Raw genomic sequence first — 6,731 nt, 5'->3', positions numbered from 1 at the left:
CCTTAAATTTTCCTAAGCTGACTTATTACAGCAAAGCTTGTTACAGCTATGACAAGTCCTTAGAACACAGCTTGATAACTTTTCCCAGAATGAATACCCATGCGGAACCCCCATTCCAATGGTTTCTCATGCCTCAGTTCCCCCCACCCCTGTCCTGTCTCAAAGGAGAGAATGGGCTCATCTGAGTTCTGAAACATGAGATTCACTTGTCCTCTGTGTGTGTGTGTGTGTGTGTGTGTGTGTGTGTGTGTGTGTGTGTGGTTTATTTTGTTCACTCTTATGCCTGGGAGACCTTCTCATTGCAGAATTTGGCCACCACATGCTTCTGTTGCAGCCTGTATCCTGAGGGTGCTGAGCAATTGAACTACCACTAGGCACAGGGTCCTGCGTGTCTCCTTCAGTGTCCAGTTCTGTCTATAACTCTTTTAGGGTCCCTTTAATTCTTATTGGCTCATTGCTTTTCCATATACATTGCAGAAATGGTGTTTTTATTTCCTCTAAACCCTCTTCATAAACATACAGGGTGTTGATGGGGGTTCTATTCAGTCTATATTCTAATTTAGGGATCCCTAGCAACTTTACATTACTGCTTCTATCTATGCCCATGGATTCCTCCCCTCCTCCTTGTGTTTGGTCAGCAAATCTTACAGTTCTCTAGATAGAAGTCTGCCTATTTATTACCTATATAAAAATTTACGATATTATATCGATGTGTGTTACAGTTTTCTGAGTTTCTATTTTCTATTTCCAACTCAATTTTCGTGTTGCTCTCACCTTCAGTGATCTGGCCTAATTCGTTTATCACTTTTAATAACCTCTTTGTGGCTATTTTTGTTCTGCTCGCAAACAACCATGAGGTCCCAGCTGACGGTAACTTCATCTCTTTCTGTGGTCTTGTCTTCACTCGTGGCAGCGTGTAGAACCTCAATTCAAGAGTTTGTTTCAGACAGCACGAAGGAGGCTCGCTACAGAGCGCGAGGTGAAGAAAGGCTCCTTCCAGTCCTAGCAGGTCGTAACTGAGAGACTAAGTCTCATTGCGTGGCCTTTAAGGTTCTCTACAAAACGTCCACGGATCCAGGCTGGGAGAGGCATAGGAAATCACAGCATCCGTTATACTTACAGGTTCAAGAGGAGCCACACTGGGGAGTCCCAAGGAAGCAGCCAGGCAGATGGGGAGCCCAGGGTGAGTGGAACCCTGTGAAGAGGGGACTTAACTGGGATCCAGCATGGAGTATACAGGCAAATGGGGGTCACTGGTGAGTTTAAATGTCTTTAGGGCACTGTCGAGAGATGGAGAAAGACGACTCGTGACAGGAACCAGTCTTACCATGCTGTTGCTGTTGGTCATCTGGACAGGGAATGTGCAACTTGTGAGTAGGCACTGCAGTAGTGGGCAATTGAGCAAAATCAGATGGGACACCGGTTAGAGTGGATGCGTGCAAACCCTTCTGCAGTCATCACCAGCAGCAGCATCTACACCTGTACTGTGTCATAACTTCCTCCCAGTACAGTTAATGGTGTCTAATTTCTGGTGCACGTTATCCTTGTGTCAGAGCTGAATCACCGTGGTCAGACTAGATTCTATATGGTTCTACCCTTTGAAGCCTGCTCAGACTTCCCTGTCTGCTGTCTGGCGCAGGGTAAACTTTGAAAACCGTTCTGTATACATCCTGTGTATCCTGCAGTTTTTAGCCATAAGTTCTACATAGTTGGTGTCGGTCAGACACTCCCCTGTCTGTGCCCTTCCCCATCCACCGCCTGCTTCTACCCGTTGAGATTTCGTGTGGGTCTCCCACATGCAATGGTGGGTTTTTCCAACTTCAGGCGTAATTCCAGCAATGCTGATCCTCAGTGTTCTGTGGCTTCATGACTGAGTTCGGTTCTCGTGTCTCCCTACAACCTCCCCCTTCACTGTTGTGAAATGCCTACCTTTATGGGCTTTTCCTATTTCATGTGTCTCACTTAAGCAGCGCTTAGCCGGTCAAATTCTTTAAAGAGTTTTGTATATGATGTTGTGTGAAATCACTGTTATACGTGACATAGAATCTATCAAGTTGCTTTTTGTTTTTTTCCCCCCTGCGCCCCACTGTTGGCTCACCTCTCTCCTTACCCTTAGCCTTCTTTTTCTGCCTCTTCTCCCCCTTCATTAATTTCAGCTCATAGAGCATTTCGCCTCTATTGTTTTGCTGTTTGTTTGCTCTTTTACTCGTGGTTTAGTGGTTAGCACAGAAATTGCTAATTGCATTATTAATTCGCTAGTGGTGTTTCTGAGTTGTGGTTTGGACTTGGAATGTCCTCTTCTTGTGTCAGTGCCTTAGATTTCAGTGTTCCATAGATCATAATCCCCCGGACACTAGAGAGCATTGTCTTGCGCAGCTGGATCCATTCAGACACTGCTTAATTGTTGCTTTGCGTCTCTCTCGGTTAAGCCCCAGCCTGAGGTTGTTTTCCTTTGCCAAAAGTACACTTCTGAACATTACTGTCGCTGTTACTGTCGTTATTATATTTAGCTATGCTGGTGGCAAATATGTCAGGGCTGCTTCCCGAGAAAGTGCGTCGCCTTCACTTTGACGCAGAAACGCTAAGGTGGGATTGACCCGAAGTGGATGTATTTGAAACAGACAATAATCCTCTGAAGACATTAGGTTGTAGCCGCAAAGGATACAATGTTTAACTTTCCAGGCCTGTTCTGGGGCTCCAGATGAGGGGCTTGGCTTCAGGGACAATGAGAACCGGCCCATGGCTCACACTGGGCATGGTATGGAACCTGCCCCTTCCCTGGACCAGGGTCATCTTGACGAAAGCGGACATCTCAGACTACGTACATGTTATTGTTTAATTTATTACTGTCCCCATTACAGTGGCGGAGCCTGAGGCACAGAGCCCTTGGCTACACTACATATACCCCAGGTGGTCACTTAGCTATCTAAACATGAAGGTGAGGATCTTCCAGCTGGGAGCTCACCCTGGCCTCCATCAAGTGCTGGTCTGTTCTTTTCAACACATTTGTTCCGTTTTCAGTTGCAATGGTTTAGAAAATGCAGGTGAGTCTACAAAATAAAAAAAAGAAACCGCCAGACACCCACCTACCCAATTTTACGATTACTCGTCGCTCTTTCTAGCCCTTTCCTGTATTTATGACACTGTATGGACATCTACGTCACAACGTCCATGATCATTCCTTCCAGATAATTTCTTAGAAGCAGACATCCCGAACAAACAAGCATGCAGACGCATCGGCTTCTGCCGCACTCCCTGGCCGTCAGCACGTTGACAGGGTGAGGCAGGAAGAGGATGAAGATTGAAGAGGGAAAGGGCAGAGGGGGTACTTCAGATTCTGAGCTCTCTGCAGACAGCAGCCAAGAACATCCAACTTGACCATCCCATAGTACAGATCCATTTTGTCCTCAAAAACCCAAGAAGCTTTTAAATTGTTTAAATAAGAGGCTCCATATTTGCACATAGAGTGAACAGAGCAGTCCTGTGGGTGTTCATGAGTCTGTCTTCCCACCCATACTTCTGTCCATCTGTCTTCTGGCTTGCTTTGCTTAATGTTGCTCTGGCTGAGATGGCATTCGCTGGGCAAAGGCAGTCCCAACAAAGCATGTTCTTGTGTCCCATCTGACAAGCCAGGGCCCCGCTTCTGCTTCTGCTACTTTGCAGGCAATGGTTTCCCGGCCACACTCTGATCGCTGATCCTCCAGGGTGGCCCTAGAGTGCTGAATGCCATCTTTGTTACAAGGAGTAGGAGGGAGAATAGTATAACTCTACCTGAGAGAAAGGCCAGTAAACCAATGCCGTAATCCCATTACTGTTGGAAAAGGAACCATAAATGACAATAAAACAAAGGGCTTGGTGTAAATTACCAGGGCGGAAGAGATGTGTTGAGAGCTGAGACTGGGGGTTTGCTCTCTCCCTTTCAGTTCTCAGCCATGATCAGCTGCTGTACAAAGGCGGGCTTGACAAACCTTGGCGTCCTCTGTCTGAATTGAACAGTCCATTCTTTTCAGTGTGGTGTTGAAGGGAGCGGGTAAAGTCTTCACGTTGATGTATTCAATAACAGTCCCCTCATTCATCAACTGAAAAAGTTGTTTGTTTTGTTTTTGTTCTGTCTTTATTATGGATCTATACTGGAAGTGATTCTAGTCTTTTCAAATTTCAGAAAACATCCTTAAGGAATCATGAAGATGGGTAAAAGGTAGCTAGTGACCGGACTGTATATAACTAGCTCTCCCGTGTGTGATAACATGAATATAAATGCATATCTGCACATCAGATTGGAGTATGGAATACAGTCAAGGATAAAGAGTTACCAGTGTTTCATTCTTGTGGAATAAAAGGGTAGCTAGCAAAACAAATGCAAAGTGCCCCAGAAGAGTTAGAGAACCAAGGCGTAAATCGAATCACAAGTCTAGATACCCAAGGTCCTGATGGGAGAGTACACAGCCTGTATTTGAACTTGGCAGCAGTGAAAAGAGGTTGTGTTGGATTAGTGATGTCTGTGTTGGACATGGGAGGAGCAAGAAGAGATTGTGTTGGATTAGTGATGTCTGTGTTGGACATGGGAGGAGCAAGAAGAGATTGTGTTGGATTAGTGATGTCTGTGTTGGACATGGGAGGGGCAAAAAGAGGTTGTGTTGGATTAGGGATGTCTGTGTTGGACATGGGAGGGACAAGAAGAGGTTGTGTTGGATTAGTGATGTCTGTGTTGGACATGGGAGGGACAAGAAGAGGTTGTGTTGGATTAGTGATGTCTGTGTTGGACATGGGAGGGACAAGAAGAGGTTGTGTTGGATTAGTGATGTCTGTGTTGAATGTGGGAGGGACACATTTTTACCTCATGTTCACCCAGAAACCTTTCTAACATAAGAGATATGCTTTGGAAACACGGATGGCTCCCCTCAAGATGTGGAGGGGGAGGAAAGAAGGCAGCAGATAGCTATAGCCCAGAGTTGAAGCTTCCAGGCTCTGTTGAGATTATTTCCTTTCTATTGCTTTTCTATGGCATTTGTTTAGATCGTTCCTTTTAAGTGTCGTAACATTGGATCTTTTTTTTTCCTATCCATCCCCGTGACTACTCTCATGGTTTTGATCCTCACTATAAGAATTAAAATGGAAGATTTCTCCATTACTCTCTTGATTCTGATGTTGAAACTTTCTGATGGGGTCAGGGGTCATTAGGTCCATGAGAGCCATGTGAAAGCCATGCACCATCTCTCCGAAAAGTGAACACTTGCACAAGACCCTACAATTAGTTAAGGAGGCCTGGAAGCTCCCCAGAGTCCATGATTTCTAGTTGCTAGTTTACCTAGCATCAATGTCTTCCTCATGCTGGATGGGGGCAGTAATCTGAATGTGTAACTAACATTACTCCCTGCTCCAAGCCATTACATGTCCTGCCGACTTCAGAACACAGACCCAGTCTTTCTATAGAATCCCAAACTAGTGACACTTATTCTGCCTTTGTGGCATTGCCTACTGTACCTCCAAGACTTGCCCTCCCAAATCGGAATGCCTCACTAACTGTGTCCCCAGGATTCTCTGTGCTATACTCTTCAAGCACCACTGTCAACAGTCCTCTCTCTGGCCTCCTTACCTGCGTCCTTCCCTCCTTTTAGCTAAGCCTGAGTCAGTTGTCCACCATATTTATGGCTTCGACGGTCAACATAAGGAGTGTTGTGTGGGCCTGGCAGATCATGATAGTTGCACACTTATTTACCCCCCAGATTTCTTCTCTGCCCTCCCCTTCTTACTGATAGGCAGCCTCCTGAGTTTGTGTATCTTCTAGACTCAGCCACTGAAAGGAGGGAGGAGAAAGAGACAGACGGAAGAGGGAACCGGCTCTGATTTCATCACTCTCTTTTCCAATGATACAACCTCCAGTCATTACAATTCCCTCTCCTCTGTGCTCCAGATACTATGGGGACGGCCCATAGAGCTTCCATTTCCACTAAGTAAGCCTAGGCCACAAGACTGGCCCCAGTATCCACCCTCCATTCATGCTTCTCCTCTTCCTCCTCTTCTTCCTCTTCCTCTTCTTCCTCCTCCTCCTTCTCACCACCACCACCATCATCACCACCACTACCATCACATTTCCTATTTTTTATGTGTATGCATTCATGCCACAGCTTATTTATTGCTCTCGTGATAATTTCAGGAGTCAGTACTTTTCTGCACCATGTTGGTTTCAGAGATAAAACTCAGGTTATCAAATTTGGCAATAAGCAACTATGTCTGCCAGGCCATATAGCCAACCTTCCATTCCTCCACTCTTGCCTGAATCGTTCAAGGGCTTGCTCCCACTGCTGAGTTCCTAGGTGCTACATTCCTCATCTTCTGATTTAAGCGTTTTCCTTCACCTGTATTTTCATTTGCCTGTGTGGTACTTCTGTTTAAGTTGGCTTATCTCTACGTCCTAGAGAAATTTTTCCTGGTCCGGCTCACATTTGGCAAATATTTGCTGAATTTATTACCAGGTTTTAAACTGTCTTCTGGGTGGTCATTCCATAGTACAACAGATCAGTCTGTTAGTCAACAGTGCTCTGTGATATCGTGTGGACTTCCTTGGTCAGTAACAAATTATCCCCAAACCCAGAAGCTTGAAACATTTAGCATTTATGAGTGCCCAGGTCAGAGATTAGCAGGCTAGGTCTTTTAGTCCAGCTGGGGCTCCCGAGATTCTACGGACAACAGCCGCTGGGTGGCTCCGCCATTGTGGCTTTATGGTGACA

The 6,731-nt window shown here is 45.7% G+C and overlaps 1 protein-coding gene across 19 annotated transcripts in view; it reads left to right on the top strand.

Annotated features, from left to right (window-relative positions):
* Thrb (thyroid hormone receptor beta) overlaps nt 1-6,731 on the top strand; it is a 339,826-nt gene that overhangs the window by 137,392 nt on the left and 195,703 nt on the right. For 7 of the 19 annotated variants that reach the window (XM_087584977.1, XM_087584962.1, XM_087584970.1 and 4 more), the window contains 1 exon segment: nt 1,123-1,183. The exons of the other annotated variants lie outside the window; for them this stretch is intronic. The gene's annotated coding sequence lies outside the window, so the exon portion shown is untranslated. 19 annotated transcript variants of the gene reach the window in all.

Source organism: Rattus norvegicus, chromosome 15 (assembly GCF_021556685.1).
Source record: "Rattus norvegicus strain SHRSP/BbbUtx chromosome 15, alternate assembly SHRSP_T2T, whole genome shotgun sequence".
Classification (NCBI taxonomy): domain Eukaryota; kingdom Metazoa; phylum Chordata; class Mammalia; order Rodentia; family Muridae; genus Rattus; species Rattus norvegicus.
Note: the sequence above shows the minus strand (reverse complement) of the source record. Positions and strands in the feature narration are given on the sequence as shown.